The sequence below is a fragment of the Panthera tigris genome, chromosome A1 (assembly GCF_018350195.1).
Source record: "Panthera tigris isolate Pti1 chromosome A1, P.tigris_Pti1_mat1.1, whole genome shotgun sequence".
NCBI lineage: Eukaryota > Metazoa > Chordata > Mammalia > Carnivora > Felidae > Panthera > Panthera tigris.
Window position 1 is genome coordinate 127377057 of NC_056660.1, and position 20923 is coordinate 127397979.

The window sequence follows — 20923 nt, forward strand, 5'->3', positions numbered from 1 at the left end:
AGCAGTTTTATTTTCTTATAGTTCTGGAGGTCAGAAGTCCCAAATGAGTCTCATGAGGACTAAAACTAAGATTCTGGCAGGCTTGGTTCTTTCTGGAGAAGTCAGAGGGTGGAATCTATTCTCTTCATCTCCCAGCTTCTAGAGGCTACTAACACTCCTTGACTTGTGGCCACATCACACCAATTTCTACTTGTGTTGTCACAGTTCCTTCTTCCGTCTCTCACCTCCTTGTCTCTCTTATATAAGGCGTCTTCGGATTATATTTAGGGACCACTGGATGATTAAGCATTCTCTCCTATCCCAAGATCCTTAAATTAATCACATCTGCAAAGTCCTTTTTGCCACAAAACATAATATATTCACAGATTCCAGGAATCAGAATGTAGACCTCCTTCGGAGGCCATTATTCAGCCTACCATGGGAGGTAATCAAAATTATGATAGTATCTATCATTACTACATGTTATTCATTACACTAGGTGCTTTACATCTATTATATAGCCATCACACCATCTCTCTCTGCCTCTCTGCAATATGGGAATGATTAAGGATGATATTTAAAATATTTAAAAACTTATACATTAGGGCACTGACCAATCAGATTGGATTCCAGACATAGTCCTGGAGCCCTCATTGCTATGTAAATGAGAGAGTTCCACATGGTCCCAGGAGAGCATTCTGGAATGCCATAATGTACAAATGTGAGTCAATTGATTAAATTACCAGCATGGGTAGTAGCTTACTGAGCACCTACTAGAGGCAGGCCCTCTGTAAGGTATTTTACATGCATTATCACAATGAATCCTTACTATAACCTTCTTGAAAAGAGACTATTATGTCTCTTCCACAGATGAAGTCAATAAGACTCTGAGAAGCTAAATGACTTTCCATGTTCATAGTGAGACTCACTGTGATAATCAGGAGCCAAACTGTGTGATTGTGACTTCCCTTTTCCTTCCATCAGGATACACTGAGCCTTATTCAAAAATCTAATATAATAATCTAGAGGTACTTAAGGATTATCCAAACAATGGTCTGTACAATGAATTAGGTATTAGATTTGTGAAAATAATGTAGTGAGCCCTTCTTCAATGACAGGAGTCAGTGTGGCCACCTGTACTCCTCAACGAAGAGGATCTAACATCCTCTCGAATGACTCACTCAGTTAGTTGTTGAGAGGGGCCGAGAAAGGCTCATTCTCATAACTGCATTGCCAAAGGAATCTAAGTGGTATCATGTGTGCCTCCCAAGCAAAAGGCTTGGCACAAGAAAGTCTTTGGTTGTCTAATATCACTACCATTGTCTTGTCTACCAGCACTGCATATCATTCCCAACGTATTCAATCTAATTTTTAAAGTTATGCAACAGTACAATTAATTATACTCTTCTTAGTTTGCTTTGGCCTACAGAATTTAATAGCCGCCAACTATATAAGACATTGACTGATGAGTTTTGAAATAAAGTTTGGCTGGAAATATCACAGTCATCAACCCTCAGCATTACTTGGAAGTATCATATTCATTTTTTGTTTGATATGTAACAAATGAATTCATTTATGTGAATCTGACAGATTTTCTGCTGGTTTTTGGAGAGGATAATTATTTAAAGAAACCATGAAATCAACTTCAAATTTATAAGATAAACATAGATTAAAATATTTCAAATAATAGGCTACCACTAGATCCAGGTGCACGTCGTACTATTCATGTGCATACCCTTGTATAGACACTCAGCACATGGCAATTTAACACACCAATCAGCACCTTCAAGTTATTACCAGGAGGAAGTTCTGTTTGTTTTCAGTAACATCTGGTCCCCTGACATACAGTAATTCCTATATTTGAAAAAAAGGATATAGGCTCATCAGCAGAGCACATCACAGTAACTCAAACAGGGTGGCCGATGAGATAGGGAAAGGTGTCAGAAAATTTACACAGGCCATTATCCTAATCGTTTATTCAACTTTCTCTGCAAATTCTCATGAATATATCCAAAAAGGATATATATTCATACCTTCAAAATCTTGTTAAAAGAACATTGGAGAATTAAAACAATTCTTGAAATTTTGGGGGGTCGGGGAATGAAAATGAACACATTCTGAGTTTCTATTATGAGCTAACACTGAAATCAATGTTGTTGCCTCACCAAAATAAAAGACCAGGCAAGAGCTTTTGTTACCTAATTACCCTCATGTCCTCACAGGTCTGGATGCCTACACTATGGAAATGAATTCAATCCAGTAAATGAACCCTGACTTAGACACTTCAGGGTCTACAGGTTCTACTCAAAACAAACAGTGCTTTGTTTTTAAATGGTCTTAGAATTTCATTCATTCCTTGATGGTGGGGACAAGGAAAGGAGAGAGGGGGAGGACATGAAACACACACAAATCCTAAATGCATACTATTTCTAAGCATTTTAACTTATGACAAACATCCGTGTCATCTCTTGCTGCAAGGATGGGAATTCGCTGTGAGATGCTATCAGAGACTGAAAAATCCCATGAGCTCCAATTACCTGCACGCTACATTAATTCAGATAGGATATTACTTATGGTTTTCCATCATAGCACAAAGACAAAGCCAGAACCTAGTCATGTTAGTGCTAATTTGTTGACAGAGAAGGGGAGAGAATAGGCTATTATAAAATCCTGAAGCTTAGGCAATCAGAATATACTATAGGCATTATAAGTTAAAATGTTTAGTACCTATAAATTCATTTTTAATAGATGTATAAAGTACAGAACTAAAAAGCTTAGGTGAACATTTTTCCAAACCATTCTCATAAGATTTCAATGGAGAAATAAAGGATGAGCACTGTTATTTTCATTTTAATTTTATAGGCCCTAGATCTTTGCATAAAGTTTATAGTTTCATAAATTGTCCCTTATTTGTTTTAGTTTAAAATTAGAGAATAACTTATTAATTTATAGTTGGCTCTCACTAACATTTACATCTTCTAGTTTGAGGCTGTTTATTTATTCATTGATTTACTCATTCATCAATCCTATTAATATTTATGAGTACTACTTTGTGCTGACGGCTATGCTACATCTCAGAAATTCAAGAGCGAAGAAGAGTGCTCTCTGCCCTCATGAAGTTTCTAGTGAAGCAGAGAAAGCAGATTATGAATAATTCCAAAAACAATTGGTTAAATAAAATGAGTATTATAAAGGAGACATACAGCACATTCTAAAAGCCTATAACTCCTCACCTTTTTATGTACATTATTTTTTAACTGAAAAAATCAAAGCTAGTACTGAAATATGGAACACAAGGGGCAAGCTTTTATTCTGACAGTGTTTTATTTTTCCAAGTGATTTCTCAAGCAACACTAAAAGATCTTTTTTATTTTATTTTATTTTAATTCCAGTAAACATACAGACCACTGCAAGATCTCAAGACAACTAATTTCAGTAGTTACACATATCATCAAACTGATACAAGATGAAATTTAGTACCAAAAATTAAACAATAATCAAAATGAAATATAAATGATATATTTATGTCACCCTCAGTTTGAGGATTTAGGAAGAATTAGTGGGTTCCACATTTTTCTTGGAGTCATATCCATTTTTTAAAAAGCCCATATACTACAAGCGTCTTAGAATGTTTGTCTAAGATGTCTCTGGCCCTGAAACCATGTAATCCTGTGTCTTTAGTTTAATCCACACCAACATATTTGTGTATAATTTCTGATTTAAGATGATTTTTGAGGCTTATCAAAAACCTACAGATGTCCTTTCTTGAGCCGTAAAATTATACCCTGAGAAACTTGCACCACTGGATTGAAGCGTCTTTTGTTCTCTTCTGGATGATGACAAAGAAAACCAGTTACAGCACAATGTCTGCTCAGGCAGCCACACTTAATATTCCTGAATATACTATCTGTTGTAGAAAATAAACCCTGATTATACGGTAAATGCTATATTTTATCTTTCATTTAGAAATCGACTTGGAATGCCAAAGCTACTCTATTCACCAAACTGGCAACACTTCCTTTTTTCAATACACTTAAGTATCTTTATTTCTTTTGTTGTTTGTTGTTGTTGTTGGTTGGAAGTTTTTATTTAAATATGAGTTGGTTAACACTGATTACTCAGTGTAATCGTGGTTTCAGGAGTAGAAATGAGTGATTCATCACTTACATACAACACCCAGTGCTCATCCCAAGTGCCCTTAATACCCATCATCCATTTAGCCCATCCCCCTGCTTATCTCCCCTCCAGCAACCCTCAGTTTGTTCTCCATGTCTTTACTTCTTGAGGTGAATTCTTTAAATTTCACTAAGTACAGCACTGGATTCATTTATCTATCTATATCTTCCACCAACTCGGGTTTCATATTTCATTAGGATCTAAGCATAATTTGCTTTTGAGTTTTTCTAATATAAAGACTTACAGCTCACCAGAAAAACACACAAAAATCAATACCTCTTTTTTGGTACAAGCATATTGTTGTATAGAAAGACTAGAGTGCTAACGTCACCACCAGGACACAAGCTGCAGCCTGCTTTTCACCTAGTGAAGTGGGATTTTGTGATCACCTGTCTCTATCCTCTCACCCATTTTTTCTGTTAATAAAAGGTAAATGCTATGAGCCTGCTGGGTGGGTGGAGATTCCACCTTTTGACACAGAATGACAATATCCTAATTAAAGTTGTGTATGGCTACAGGCCATGTCATTTATTTTACTATAACTGTGACCAAATGAATTAATCAACTTTCTTTTTGATTATATCCAACTATTAATCAGAGCCTCACATTTTGTGGTATTTTATCCATCTTCTTAATCATTTAAATTGCTATTTGGTGTATGAGTTAATACTCAAAGAACAAAATAGCCAATTATATATTACTGGTATAGGTTATATTACATGTGTGCTCATTCAAAACTAATGTCACCTTAAAATATAATGACCTACTTCTCCACAATGCCTGAGTCAGTCCCTAAGTAATATGTCAGATAATAAACACTGGCATTAACTCTTTCAGTACCTTAAATGTGTACTTTTGTTTTGTTTACTTCAAGACTTATGAGGTAATACCTTAAGCAATAAGGAGGTTTTTTTTTTTTCTTTTTTTGTGTGCGTGTGTTTTTTGTTTTTTGCTTCTTTAAGATGCCTACTGACAATTAGGTGAACCTGGAGTTCCTTCATAACTGTGAAATTTCATAAAGAAGAAATTCCTTCTTATTACAAAGTAGAATACTTTAATTATTTCAGTTGATTAAAGTAAAAGCTCATGAAAGTCTCACTGACTCTGATTATTAACTTTAGTTTTATAATTCAACTCTCATTGCTAGCTCTTTTAAAAACATCAGTCATTAAGTCATAAACTGCTCTGAATTTTTATTTTGAGAAGTAATTACTGCACAAATAAAACTCCAGGATTATGAGATATACATATGGTGTCTGTACCCCACTGGTTTAAAAGTTAAAATGGTGATTCATGGTGTTGCATTTGGCTAATTTCTTCATAGAATTGTGTACCTATAATCACAGTTCTACGTAGTACTCTTAGGGTACTTTTGTCTAAAGCTTCCCTTTCTCTTGGGGAAAAATATGGGTCGTTCCTTAGCACGTCTCAGTCACCCTCTGAGAACAAGCCATACATAGAGGAAAGCATAGTTAATTCTTTCAGGTAACCAGAGACTCTGCCAGAGAAAGGTTATAAACCTATTACATGGAATACAATTTTAATGGTAACATTTGAAAATAACTGAATTCTCAACCAAAGGATGCTCATTAAGACCTATAGCCTTTTAAGTTTAAGTAGTCTCTCCTAAATAAGAATATTTTGCTCTAAATCAAATGCTATTATTCCCTTACCTAGATATTTCCACCTGCAGAAAGCACACAAAACAAAACAAATTAAAAACAAATACTCTGGGGAAAAGGAATAAAATTGAACACCTAACATATTCATAGGAAATTTCAAAGTTTAACTCTGTCCAGAGTCCTACAATATTCACAGACAGCAAGAAGCAACTCAACAAATATAAAGAAATAATTACAGATGTGAAGTCAGTATCAAGGAGTAAGGAGAAAAAATGGTTCAATCATTTAGGAAGTCACAAAGATCAATGGCATCAACAGCCATATATTCCAAACTGTGTATTACTCAGCTTTCCCAGAAGACTGAGAGCTCCTGAAGGGAAGGGACCAGACCATATACCTTGTGATTTAGCAGGATTATTTTATAGTGTATTATAGACTGCAAATATCTGTTACATTCATTTAATATCTGAAAAAAGATATAGTATAAAATCACAAACAAATAAAACCTCATTAGTCTACAAATGAAATTTCTGTTGACACAGAGGTACTTCCCTCCAATGCTTCATATAAGCAGCAACTTTCAGAAACAATGACAAATTTGCATAGGAGTCTGCACAGAGGAGGGACAACATTAGCACTCAGTGTGGCTAATGTCTCTCAGGTGTGCACACATCTCTGTGGTCCACTTCCTCATACTTTTCTTCAAACCGAAGATAAATAAATTATAAAAAGTGGTTTAGAACAACCCAGACTATTCCTCCTTCCATTAACATTAAACAGATAAGTTGCACATATAATAAATAAAACATAAATAGTATATTTCACATGATGTATTATATACAATAAAACATACATATATTGTACATATAAAAATACCTAGATACCATGCCTTGTTCTAACCAGTTTCATATATTTTTGTCCACCCATATAATAACTCAGGTGGTAGAAACTATTAACCAGTAAGACCTAAGAAAATTAGAAGAGCTAGGTGGTTTCCCCAAGGTGAGCTGATTACTAGCTGGCAGATCCAGGACTCAAAGCCAGGTGGTCTGACCACAGAGCCTGTGCTGTGAACCTCTACTAGCTCCATGTGCAATGAACACCTCAGGGTGGAGGAACCATGGAGAGAGGGTGATAAGAGAAAACAGCAAAATCACTCGCAAGTGGGGTTGGGGGGAGAAAAAGCTTAATCATGAAACCAAAGTCTAGGGGAACTAAGAAAGGAGACATGAGGAAGGGAAGGGAAGAAAAGTGATAAAAGACAATACACAGATACTAACAAAAGAAGGAAGCACCATGAACTCCTGTGTCTTCACTGTATGATTTTCCGGATGAATCTGTGGAGTGATGAGAAACCCTTCAGTGACCACTCATTGCCTTTCAACTCATCTCAGCATAAAACCTGGGTAACTGCCATGTCAGAAAACTCATAAAAGAAAATACCAATTTACATATGAATCATATTCTCATGTCTCTTGAACATTGCCTGATTCTTTCATTGTAAGTAAAATATTGAGGCCCCCTGAATGAAGCCATCACAGCATTTTCTAATTCAATTCAAACAGCACAGAGCCCGATGTGGGGCTCGAAACCATAAACTATGAGATCATGACCTGAGCCAAAACCAAGAGTCAGACACTTAAAGTGATTGAGCCACCCAGGCGCCCTGTATGTTGTCAGGGCCGGGGCACCAAAAATTCAAAAGACCACTGGCTTGTATTAAACATCTTTTCCAAATGAGTCTTGTAAGCAATACTGAGAATTAGATGCATTAACCCTTCAAAGAGAAGTTTATACTGAAACTCCGCTCAGATTGTCTGTCATATGAATGATAAAGAGAAGCAGCAGTGGTAGTGGTAAAATCCATAGAAAAAGCATGGTCAACAGCAGTGATGAGTGTGCATGCTATGTGAATTTCCCTTGCAAGAGAGCAGCGTGTTTGGCTTAGTGGATGGTGGTGTAAGTGAGCTCTGGATAATCATAGATTCTTCTTGTTCTATGATTCCATTGACCTATAATTTGAAAGCACAGTGATATATTCCAAAGAGAAGGTAAGAGGCTCAAGTTTTGCGCTCTGCTAGCAATTTTAGGCAACTGACCTTACCTTTCCGGGCCTGAGTTTCCCTATCTTTAAAACAAAGGGTCCTTTTCAGCGTTTAGAATCTATGACTTTGCATTTACAGCTACATTTGGTGATCACCATTTTCTACATACAAGCCAGCATATGTGCACAGGTGCATACATACACACGCATGCACACACACAAATTTCTAGCTTGATATTATTATGACTTTCTATGGCCAGGTAGAACTTATACCTATTTTATTTAAGACCAGTGTTTATCTAACCTCAAGATTTCTTTGGATAGCCCATTTAACAACTAAAAAACCTGTTCCAATACCTCATGACACCAAATGAAAGGAATTTTCTCACATACATAAACCATTGTTTGAGAATTGAATTTTAGCCATATATTAAGGTGAATAAAAATAGTAGGTTCTTCAATTACTTAGATATGTAATTGAATGTCAGCTTTACATTCCATGAAACCAAAGTCTTTGCACAGAGGAAAGGGGAAACTAAGGGACATTTAGATGATAAAAGTAAAAGGTATAAAGACGTTATGCAACAGGGAAATAAACACCAGCAATCATGCCTGTAAATATCCAAAAGTTTAAAACTTGAGGAGTAACAAAATACAAGTGTTAAGATATGCTTCTCTTCACATACAGTCAAATGGGTCATCTGCAGGGAGGCATCTGAAGGCTTACGTGCCTTAGAGGCCTAACGTACACTGGTAGAATTTAGTCATGAAAAAAAAAAAAAAAACTTGAAAGAGGGATATGAAGTCAACAGAAATAAGCAGCAAAAATTTATTCAAAATGAAATGGAGGCTACAGATCCTGAGACACCAGGAGAGTAGTTTCTTGCTCTTTCTACCAAGAATGTTCTATAGGGCTCTTCTCCTGCCACCCATCTATTACAATTTAGTGCTCCTAGGATTCCAGCGCATCTCACTCTCATGAAATAATCTCACTCACTCTTAGGGGGTTAACAGCAGCTTATATCTGATGACTTCTAAATACATAACTCCAGCTACAACTTGTACAACCTGCATGTCTCACAGGAACCTCCAAGGCAACATGTTCAAATTTAACTCACTATCCTCCCCCTCTGACTAGAATGCCCTCCTCTGTTTTTTGTTTTGTTTTGTTTTTAAGATTTTATTTTTAAATAATCTCTACACCCATCATGGAGCTTGAATTCACAACCCTAAGACCAAGAGTTGCATGCTCCACTGAATGAACCAGACAGGAATCTCTTGTTCTCCAATTTTCTTATCCCCTTGACAGTACAATCATCCAGCCAGGAAATCAAGCTAGAAATATAGACATCATTCCTGACTGTCTCTCACTGTCAGCATCCAACCAGGCAGCAATTCATGCTGATTTTTACTTTCTAATTTTTTAGAACTAATTTATCTTGTCTCCATCATTACTACCTTTAGACAGGTTTAAGTCTTATCTTTGGCTATTAAAATAACATTTTAGTTGATCATTTGCCTCTTAAATTTATTCTTCGCGCAGCTAACAAAGTGATCTTTGAAAAATACAATCCCATCCATTCCTCTCCCCTGTTAAACATACATCAGAATCTTTTTTTTTAATATAATTTATTGTCAAATTGGCTAACATACAGCGTGGCAAGTGTACTCTTGGTTTTGGGGGTAGATGCCCTTGGTTCATTGCTTACATACAACACCCAGTGCTCATCCCAGCGAGTACCTTCCTCCATGCCCATCACCCATTTTCCGCTCTCCCTCTCCCCCATCCACCCTCAGTTTGTTCTATGTATTTCAGAGTCTCTTATGATTTGCCTCCCTCTCTGTTTGTAACTATTTTTCCCCTTCCCTTCCCCCATGGTCTTCTGTTAAGTTTCTCAAGATCCACATATGAGTGAAAACATATGATACCTGTCTTTCTCTGACTGACCTATTTCACTTTTAGCTTATCCCACCATTAGCGTCGCACACAGGATTATTCCCTTGGGATCTGATCCCCTTCAACCAACCCCTCCAGGCTCATCTCTCATTGCTTGGTGAATTATTTGTTTTGTTTTAGCAGCACTAAAATACTTGGATTCCTCCACATATCTGACCTTAGGTAATATGTTTGTAATTTCCCTATCCATTCTTTGTCCAAAAAAAAAAAAAAAAAAACCATGACACAACTCCCCTTAATCTTTTCTATATCAACCTAAATAAATCCTTCAGCTCTGCCAACACCTCCTCTCAGAAGCCTTTCCTCAGTCACTTCCTGCTCAATAACCACCTCCCCCTTGTGCTTCCCAACCCAGTGGTACTATCACTACCTTTCACTTAGAACATTGTATTGCTCTTATTTTCTTATTTCTGGGTTGGTCTCTTTCACCAGCTAGCTGTGAGATCACTGAGGTCAGAGAATATATATTATTTGACTAGTACACTGTCTTGTGGTCCATAAGTACTGAGTTAAATACTGGATTCCTAACTTTGGGGTTTTGTTCACATATGGGGTTTTGTTCACAAATGAGATCTGGATATAGGTACTTATAACTAAAGCCATTTTTTCATTTGAAGGAAATAGATATTCAGAGGGAAGTTACAGAATTCCAATCTCTAGCTTTCGAACACACTATTATAACTGACTGCAATCATGTTGCTATAAAATGTTTGTGTAAGTATGACTGTTCTGGAAACTTATTAAGGTTATCCAAATCTGCTGCTTCATAGTTTGTTGGATTTAGATCCTCTGTTTAAAGTGTAGAAAAATGACAAGAAAATATCCTACAATTGACCTTCTGGTTAGCCAAACCCATGGAAAGCAAGGGGCCAAAAGTTGACATTAAATGGACACTTGAAAAAGTGGTGAGATTTTGAAGGCTCCTGAATGTATAACTAAAGCTTTGAGCATTTTGAGTGATGGTGATTACTCTCACTCCTGTCTCAAAATTATTAAAACTCTACCTCAGTGTGATAAAAATGAGTAGTGTAATAAACTCTGGGCGCTCTTGGTTTTATTTTTATTTATGTTTTTGCATTTAATCTGCTGCTTTTATATTAAGCTGAGAGAATATTATTCTACAAGTGGTCTCCCAAACCAAAATAATGAAAAGCAAAAGCAAAAACAAAAACAAAAACAAAAACAAACCAAAAAAAAAACAGAAAGCCTTCAGGGTTAAATGATAACATCCCCTTAAGAATTATTAATACTTTTCTTTTTTTTTTTTTTTTTTTTTAATTTTTTTTTTAACGTTTTATTTATTTTTGAGACAGAGAGAGACAGAGCATGAACAGGGGAGGGGCAGAGAGAGAGGGAGACACAGAATCGGAAGCAGGCTCCAGGCTCTGAGCCATCAGCCCAGAGCCCGACGCGGGGCTCGAACTCACGGACCGCGAGATCGTGACCTGAGCCGAAGTCGGCCGCTTAACCGACTGAGCCACCCAGGCGCCCCTATTAATACTTTTCAAAATCTTCCTTCTTTGTTTTGGATCTTAGCACTGTTATTGTGAAGACTGTCTATCGAAATTTATAAAGACATAAATGAAAGTAGTATCTCTGGAAAATGCCATCTATATTCTTAGTTTGTCTCCTGAGGGAAGCGAAGATAAAATAAACTTAAGACCTACTAAAAAGTCTTTCTAGAAGAAGCTCTTTTATGGAATGAAGCTAATAGAGAACTGGTAAAAAAAAAAAAAAAAAAAAAAAGATCATAAATATTGTAACACTGCAATAATAACATATCCAAGTTTACTATTAAAATACAATAAAAGATAGTTTATACTGCCAACCTCTTAATCCCCTATAACATTTTAAAGAAAAAAAACTGCAAAGCAGTATTGCCATTCATAAGATAGGTGTCATATGATAATACCATAGTAAGAAAATCCTCCTTATTCATTTTTATGAAGAAAAATCAATTCCAGGTCATAGTTATTTATTGTTATAAAATCCTGAATGGTTACCTTAACTCAAACCTTTATGTTGAAAAAAGTGTGTGTGTAGACACACACACATTTTATTGAAATGTGTGTCCCATCTTGGGGCTTTGCTTCTAGCCTCTTTAGGAAACTAGAAAAAACAGTGACATTAAAAATTGTACCTATTCTGGCATTATCTAATATCTACACTATTTTTTAATAAGAATGTGCTTCCTCTTTTCTGAATGATTCTGTAATGGCAGATACATGGCATTATGCATTTGGAAAAAAACATAAGTCACTGAGAATTTTGCTAAAAAATATCGACTTTCATGTTGTGGGCATCTAGAACACTAGGGGCAACTGTCTATAATCTTTGCACCTTCTCGTTTCTTAAATTTTAATAGCAGCTTTCCTGATTGCCTAACTCCAAGCTCTTGGAATAACTATGGAAGTTTATAATTACTTGTATTCTCTACTGTCCAGTGTGAAACTCCTAGAATATGGTCATATATATTTATTACCTCTCTCATCACAGATGCCACCAAAGGGGAGAAATGTACAAAACCATAATGTTTGGAAGGAACTGGAAGATCCATCAGAAAACAAATGTATAGGAGCCAAAGCAGATAGAGAAGTGATAATGAAATAGAGTAAAATAAACCACAGTTTGAAGTGTCTAGAAGGGATATAAACGAGACAGAGAGAGAGGGAGAAAGAGAGGTTGCCTTGTCCAACCAAAAAGGCTCAAAATTCCAAAATATCAAGTACAGTGAAGTCAGGAAAGAGGACAGGAGTGAAAAAAGGAACTGATAATAAGAAGTGCAACTGTAGGGGCACCTGGGTGGCTCAGTCAGTTAAGCATCTGACTTCAGCTCAGGTCATGATCTCGTGTTTCATGAGTTCAAGCCCCACATCAGGCTCTGTGCTGACAGCTCAGAGCCTGGAGCCTGCTTCGGATTCTGTGTCTCTCCCTCTTTCTGCCCCTCCCCTGCTTGTGCTCTCTCTCAAAAAATGAATAAATGTTAAATTTAAAAAAAAAAAAAAGAGTTCAACTGTAGTCTCCAAATCTAGAAGCAGCCACTACCCATTCTAGTCATTATGTCTTACTGCCAGAGTGAAATATTTGAAGACTTTTCACTAAAAACAAAAACTTCATGGATATAAATAAATAAATGGAAATACTAAAAGCTCCTCATGAAAAATCTCCACAATCTGGCATGTTCTGATCCTCCATAAAACTGTTGATTCAGTCCCATAACCCTAAAGCAAAATGCAAGTCATACTGGATTCAGCTTTTTGTCCCTTGAACGTGAATAAAAAGATGACTGTGGTTCATCAGGCATCTGTAGAAAATTTGCCTTGAAAGAGAAAAAGGAAGATAAAATGACCCCAAATGAAAAGATAATTTGGAGAAAATTCACTAATACTTGCAATTACTATCCTAAAAGAGATTTAAGAAAATATTCCTTCACTGTAACAAGATCAAGATGTCATGGTAATGTAACAATCAGAGAATAAGAAAGAGCTAATAAAAATTACAAACAGGATTGCTCAAATAAAAGATTCAAAGGAAGGGTTAGAATACAAATATGAGAGAAGTTTGTAAAAAGTTCTTTTTTATAGAATTTCTTTAAAAGATAAAATAAGATAGGAAAGAGACAGTGAAATTCATCTAAGAAATTCTATACCCAATATTCCTGGAAGAAGAGAATGGAGTATATTGAAGATAATACATTGTCACAAAAATACCATAAGATTATTTTGCTTATAGATCCAAGTCTGGAGACTGAAAAGACCTAAACAAGGGGTAGCGGTTGCACCAATGAGCTAAGGCTGCCGGAGGAAAACTGTCAGGTATGAGAAGAAGTCATTCCAGGTATGATAGTGAAGACCACTATAGCCACTGCTTTCATTTTACTCTCCTGGAAATATTTCATTCATTCTCACAAATTTAACTACAGTCTATAGGTGTTTACTCCAATTCTTATCTCCAGTTGCAACTTTGATACCTCAAGACATGCCAAGTCTGCTCTACCTGCATATCTTACTGGAACCTCAAATCTACTGTGTTCAAATTTGACTTACCATTCTCCCCCTTCTCCTTCTTCATTCCTCTTGTTCCTGTTTTCCCTGGATGATGTAGGGGCCAAGAGTGGCCACCCCACTTTAGCATGCAGATTATTTTAAGATGAAAACAATCAAGAGCCAAAAACTTGGGAAGAAACTTTAACCTTCCCCCCTAATTGCCTAAAAAGAATTTAGATAGAGGACCTGCTCCCGTAAGACAGCTGTTACCATAGATAACCACATTACAATTTGAACTTGAGGTGGCAGACAGGGAGGAATTTAGCAAAGTCTGTTTGTTAAAATTTTTGCCTATGTTCCATTGTTTCTGACCAATCTAGCAAACATTTGATTACTAAACATTTTCTCTTTTGCATCTTTCCGTGAATTGCTTTTCTTCCCTGTGAAGTTCCAGACCCCTATCTCCTTTTCCTTAGTTCAGGATGACATATATTCCTCGTTTTGCCTGACTGTCTTTGGAGTCTCATGTTTATGCAAATTCCCCACTCATATGAAATTACACTTGATTTTCTCCTGTTGATCTGTCTTGTGCCAATTTAATTCTGAGTCCAGCTAGAAGAATCTTGAAGAATGGAGAAAAAATTTTTTTTTTCTCTCCAACAATAAGGCAATCATCCATCAAATAGAAACAACTTGATATTTGGGAGTCACCCTTTATTCTGTGCTCTCTCACTGTCAGCATACAAATGGCCACTGAGATCTGCCATTTTCACTTGCTTTAATAAAAACTCCAATCCATCTTCCCTTTTCCATTCTCACTTGCCTTATGTAGAGTCATATAAATTCGCAGGAATCAAAGGAAGTATTGGCAAGGAACTAGATAAATTATAGAACAAAATACAGGTCAAAAACAGACCATGCAAATATGAAAAATTATCACAACAACATGGAAATTTTATGATTATCAAGGTGGCATTTCAAGTAGATGAGGAAAATATGGCTATTTTAGTCTATGGTGATAGAATCATTGGTTATCTATTTAGAAAAAACAGTTATGGAACCCTTGAGTGGCTCAGTCGGTTAAGCGTCTGACTTCGGCTCAGGTCATGATCTCATGGTCCGGTCCGTGAGTTTAAGCCCCGCTTTGGGCTCTGTGCTGACAGCTCAGAGCGTGGAGCCTGCTTCGGATTCTGTGCCTCCCTCTCTCTCTGACCCTCCCCCGTTCATGCATTGTCTCTCTCTGTCTCAAAAATAAATAAACATTGAAAACAATTTTAAAGAAAAAAAATTATATCCTTTATGACATTACCATAATCACAATTATAGATGGATTAATAGAAAATAGATTAATAAAATTTGGGATTAAATCTGACTAAATTTTAATAACAGAAAGTAGGGGCGCCTGGGTGGCTCAGTCGATTGGGCGACTGACTTTGGCTCAGGTCATGATCTCACTGTCAGTGAGTTCGAGCCCCGCATCGGGCTCTGTGCTGACAGCTCAGAGCCTGGAGCCTGTTTCAGATTCTGTGTCTCCCTCTCTCTCTGACCCTCCCCCGTTCATGCTCTGTCTCTCTCTGTCTCAAAAATAAATAAACGTAAAAAATAAATAAATAAATAAATAAATAAATAAATAAATAAATAAATAAATAAAATAAAATTTAAATGTAAAAATCAGAGCTACATAGGGTACCTGGGTAGCTCAGTTGGTTAACTGCCCATCCAACTTCAGCTCAGGTCATGATCTCACCACTCTGTGAGTGTGAGCCCAGCATCAGGGCTCGGGCTCTCTGCTGGAAGCTCAGAACTCAGAGCCTGCTTCGAATTCTGTCTCCCTCTCTCCTTCCCTCCCTCCCTCCATCCCTCTCTCTCTCTTTCTCTTTCTCTCAAAAATAAACATTAACAAAAATTAAAAAACAGAACTATGAAAGTATTAAAAAAGAGATTATATTATAAAACTTTGGATTAAAGACTTCTTTAACAGAAGAGATTAGGAAAATATAGTATGCAAATCACTGAACACAAAGCAGTATAGTCTACTGTCTTTGCACTGTGGTATAACAATAAGAATCATGAAAACTGTTTATAAGCAAACTTTTCCCAATGCATTGTTTTTCTTTGCTTCATTTATCTTTCTATACTCATCCCATTTAACTATTTTATAACCTTGTTCTTATTCTCTGAACTTCCTCACCCATATCATCACCATCTTGATTTTCAAGCCTAAATGCTCCAAACTGGGTCAGCCATCACCTCCATGCAGCTTCTCCTACCTCTTTGTCTACCAAAAGCAAAAACTCACAACTGAGTTATAGCTCTCCCATGTAGCACTCACTGTATTTCAGGCTTTGTGGCAAGCACCTTACCTACGTCATTTTTAATCTTCACTACAACTTTTAAGGGAGTTTTTGTTACAACCATTTTGGCATAATTGCTTCAATCTCAGTCTCTTTTTCTTAGGAAAACCACTTTTCTAAAAAAAAAACTAATGCATACTCACCTTAATTTACATATAAGGAAAAAAATAAAGATGAAAGTAAAACGGGCAATTGTACAATTTCACCACCAAAAAGAAAGCATAAACATTAGGTAAACATGATTCCAGACATCTTTCTAACAATGTGTTATGACATATGATAGATAGTTTGGTGGACAGAAAGATAAATGAGAGAAATATTTTTCTAAAAATGTGAATTATATACTACTGTTATTTTTATTTAATATTATTCAATTTAACTGCAATTAGTGTTAACAGAAGAAAATAACCTGAAGATATAATTGTTAAACTTTATATAATCACAGGACTTTTTATTGGAGGGGTGCACGAATGGCTCAGTCAGGTAAGCATCTGACTCTTAATTTTGGCTGAGGTCATGATCTCACGGTTCTTGAGTTCAAGCCCCATGTCAGGCTTGGAATTCTCTCTCTCTCTCTCTCTCTCTCTCTCTCTCTCTTTCTCTCTCTCCTCTCTCCCTCCCTCCCTCTCTCTCTCTCTCTCTCCCAATATCAATAAAGCAACTTAAAAAAAGACATTATGGTGGATAAATAAGACAACTGACTCTCCTTTTTTGGAAAAAAAAGAAGAGCATCTTAGTGTTTTCACATTCTCTCCTTCTATCCTCCTTTCCCTTCCTCCCATCCTCCTTTATCTTCTCGTAACCGTTATTCTTTCAGGCACAGTCTCTCTGCAATCATAGTTCCTATTGTTTGTAACTCATCCTATAGATGAATTTATTATAAAGCAATTACTCTGGAATATTCCTTATAAGATTTATCACTGTTTGGAAAATTGTACATATATGTGTGTGATTATTTGATTAGTGCATTTCTTTTCTCCCCAAAGACTTAAGTTCCATCAAGGCAGGGACTCTACTTCTTTTTATTCACCACTACCACACCACACCTCACACAGTGCCTGACACAGTAAAAATATTCAATAAATATTTGTTGGATGAGAATCAAGTGTGTTAAGAGCCCCATCAAATGAGCACATAGTACAATAATGGGGACTCAAAAGAGGGTGAAATACTCAAGAAAAACTTTATAGAAGATGCTATCTTTGAGGAGCACTGGATTTTGTTATATGATAGTGCCACAGGTTAATCTGTGTTATTTTAGGGGTGGAATGGACTAGGAACCAGCGGGAGATTGGCGCCATGAGATATGTGCCTGACATAATTTTATGCATTATGCGTGCTTGATATACAGAAAACTGTCTTGAAGGATAATACCTAAATGTTCACTATAGTTATCTGAGGCTGAAGTGATTCCAAATAACTTTTTTTTCTTCTTTATTCCTCTAAAATCTATCTTTTCCATAATAAGCACATTTCTTTCATAAACAGATGAAAAATAATAAGGCTATTTTTATTTTGGAAAAACAAATATCCATGACAATTAACATCTATGGGGACTCACTTGGTGCCAAAAAATGCCCTAACATTAACAATATTCATTTCATATTTGAAACAAAATTGTGAGGTAAGGTTTATTATTGTGCTCATTTGATGAATGAGGAATATTAGAACCAAGAAAGCTTAACTACTTGGCTCAAGGTCACACAGCCTTTAAGAAGAGGAGCTACCACTGAAACCAAGCTATCTAGCTCTAGACTTTATGCCACTACCTGTAACTACTTCTCACAGCAGAACAAAATTTTGATAATCTGAGCTCTCTTTGTATTATTTCAATTAGAAGAAATCCAGGCAGCATTAGTGACAGGCACAGACAACCTGCACTGTGCAGTCTCCTCATTTTCTACTCTTCCTCTTTAAAATAGGATAATCTTTGAACTTGTTCATCTAACTCTCTCCACCAAGAACAGGACACACGAACAGCTAGGAATGTGCCATTCAAAACCTGGTAAGATGCAGTCTCCTGAACAAGTTGCACATGAAATCAAATCCCTCCCATATTATTTCTCCATCCTCTTTTCTTAGATTAAATCAATGGATAATCCATTATCTCTCCTCAAAGGCCCATTCCCAATGCCTTCAATTATGTTAGCATTTCTTATCCCAAAATAAATGTCATGCCTCATCAGGATCACACAATGAAATGTGATGTGGTCTATTTGCCTGAGTTTTCAAGGGCATTTGGTGACTGCTATTCTGTATACAATGCATCATTATGCACCTACTTGACTAAAAAAAAGAGCAGGAACTGCAGGTAATTCTTACCCTCCAGGCAAAGTCCATGCCTTAATGTACGGTGGAAAACTAAACACACTAGTGAATCAATCCTAATAAACTTTGAACACACACTTTGCATTGTGACTTCTGGGCCTTTTTGGTTTCCTTTTTTGCTCAACTCAAAGAGATTCAGAAAAGTGGGTTTCTAGTAAAAGCTTCTTTCTCCAAAGAAGTTCTTTATTCTAGTATTAAGAAGTTGGATAAGTCAAATAGAATCTATGTTTAATCATGACCCCTTAATAGTGAGGTGATTGTAAATACATGTGTGTATATGACCTATTCTTTTTTCACGTATGAAATTTATGTTCTACATGTGCATTCTTTATCTTATGGTGATTAAGGGCATGTAAGTAGTTTACATGACCCTAAAATTTTTACCAATACTTTAAAAAATATTGCATGTCCCTGTACACAGTATATTCTTGCACAGTGTGTAGTCTACACAATTCATGGAGATGTTTTTGAGCCATCTCCCAATAACACAGTAGTTTTTACAATCAACTCAGTTCACTGAAACAATGTAGACAGTTGACCTAGAAAATAGAAGTGAAATTTCAATCCAGGGTCTAGAATCATTTAATTCAGCTAACCATATCATTATCAGCTCTTTGTGTCAGTCCGTGTCGTGTGATTCCTTTCTAAAGCATGAAATCACCTCACGAAAATGACCAATAAAATCTAAGATGAAACAACATGTTTTCTCATTTATGCTTTTATTAGGTGAGTCATCTCTTTTGCAATCACTACTCCAGCTTGGTCTATGCTATTTAAGTTCCTTCCTTTAACTAATCTCATTTGCTTCCATCTATGCTGATCTGCATTGTTTTCTCCTGAGACACAGTGAAAAGAAAATTGTTGTGCTTTTATCTACTCATGTGTTCTTTCTATAATCCAGCAGGGAGCTCAGTACTCAATACAGCATTTTACTGTCACACGACTACATCGTCATCCATCACCATCTATAATTTTTCCAGAGAAACCACTTGGCTCTTCTGTAATTTCTGATGCTTCTGCAATGATCACAGACAATAAAATAACAAAATAAAAGGTGAAAAAGCAATTTCACAAATAAGAACATTAAGTGGATAGCATTCTCTGCTCTCTTTTGACACAAATAAATTCAGTCCCCTGACATCTGATGTATTCACTCATATATGCCCACACTTCACTTATTCATGTTCCCCAAGTGCTAGGAAAAAATGCTGAGTTCTTGCATGCTCCATTGCTAAGCCCTACTGCTTGCCTCCTCCTTAAGGTATGGCATGTGTTCTTTTAACTGAATCTGGTGCTGGCTTTGGCAGCACATAGACTAAAATTAGAATGATACAGAAAAGATTAGTCTGGCCCCTGTGCAAGGAGGACATGCAAATTTGTGGAGTGTTCTGGATAAGAAAGAAAGAAAGAAACAAAAAAAGAAAGAGAGAGAGAGAGAGAGAGAGAGAAAGAGAAAGAAAGAAAGAAAGAAAGAAAGAAAGAAAGAAAGAAAGAAAGAAAGAAAGAAAATCTACATGGCAGACAAAGACGGAAGGAAAGAAGACTGGATGGGCCCAGGCACAGGTCTCTTCACCTGGCTTTGGAATTATAAACTTGGGCTGAAAGAAACAAGGAGGAAAGTTCAATCTATTTTCTTGAATGTCAGTAAAGAAGACACACTAGAGTTCTCTTTTATTATTATTTTCTTAATGTGTGGGTTTTTTTGAGAGAGAGAGAGAGAGAGAGAGAGAGAGAGAGAGAGAGAGAGAGGGCACAAGTAGGGGGAGGTGCAGAGAGAGAGAGAGACAGAATCTGAAGCAGGCTCCAGGCTCTGAGCTGTCAGTGCAGAGCCCAACGCGGGGCTCAAACACACAAAATGTGAGATCATGGCTTGAGCCGAAATTGGACACCTAACCAACTGAGCCACCCAGACGCCTCTAAAGTTATCCTTTAAATTTCCTTATAAATCATTCTAGGTCTCAAAATAATAAATGAACTGTTATTATTTGTGTAAATATAAAAACAAACCTAAAATTTATAAAACCTAGTAGAGCTTAAGAAACTATATTAGGATATCACTGTGTCTTGATAGACCCCAAATTTCCAAAATTTTGAGAAGTTCAGTACCTCACTGATTATTTAATTTACTGGCATGGTTTTCCCACCCTCCTTTTTCTAAAAATGCTATAGTTTCTTTTAGTAAATGAAAGGTCATTTTTATTACTTCCAAGTACCTCTTAAAGCAGATTCCTCCTTCTTCTCCTCTTTCTTCTTTGAAGCATCATATAACAAGTCAGTAAACCATGTTCTAGGCATAATCCTGGGTGCGTGCTACTTTATTATTTTTAATTTTCAAAAGTTCTGCAAGGTAAGTATTGTTCATTTTCTTCATTTGCTGAAGAATAAAACTTAGTGTTGGAGAGGTTACAATAACTTGCCAAGTCCTGGCAGGTGCTAAATAATGCAGCTAGTATTCAGAATCGGGTCTGACTGGCCTG

At 36.4% G+C, this 20923-nt stretch overlaps 1 protein-coding gene and 1 non-coding gene across 2 annotated transcripts in view; one reads left to right on the top strand and one right to left on the bottom strand.

The window, feature by feature from the left end:
- The window catches only part of PDE4D (phosphodiesterase 4D), a 1404509-nt gene that overhangs the window by 984062 nt on the left and 399524 nt on the right, over positions 1-20923 (bottom strand). The window lies entirely within an intron of this gene.
- On the top strand, positions 19738-19844 carry LOC122232123. The gene has a single exon (XR_006209484.1). It is a non-coding gene; the product is annotated as a U6 spliceosomal RNA (small nuclear RNA).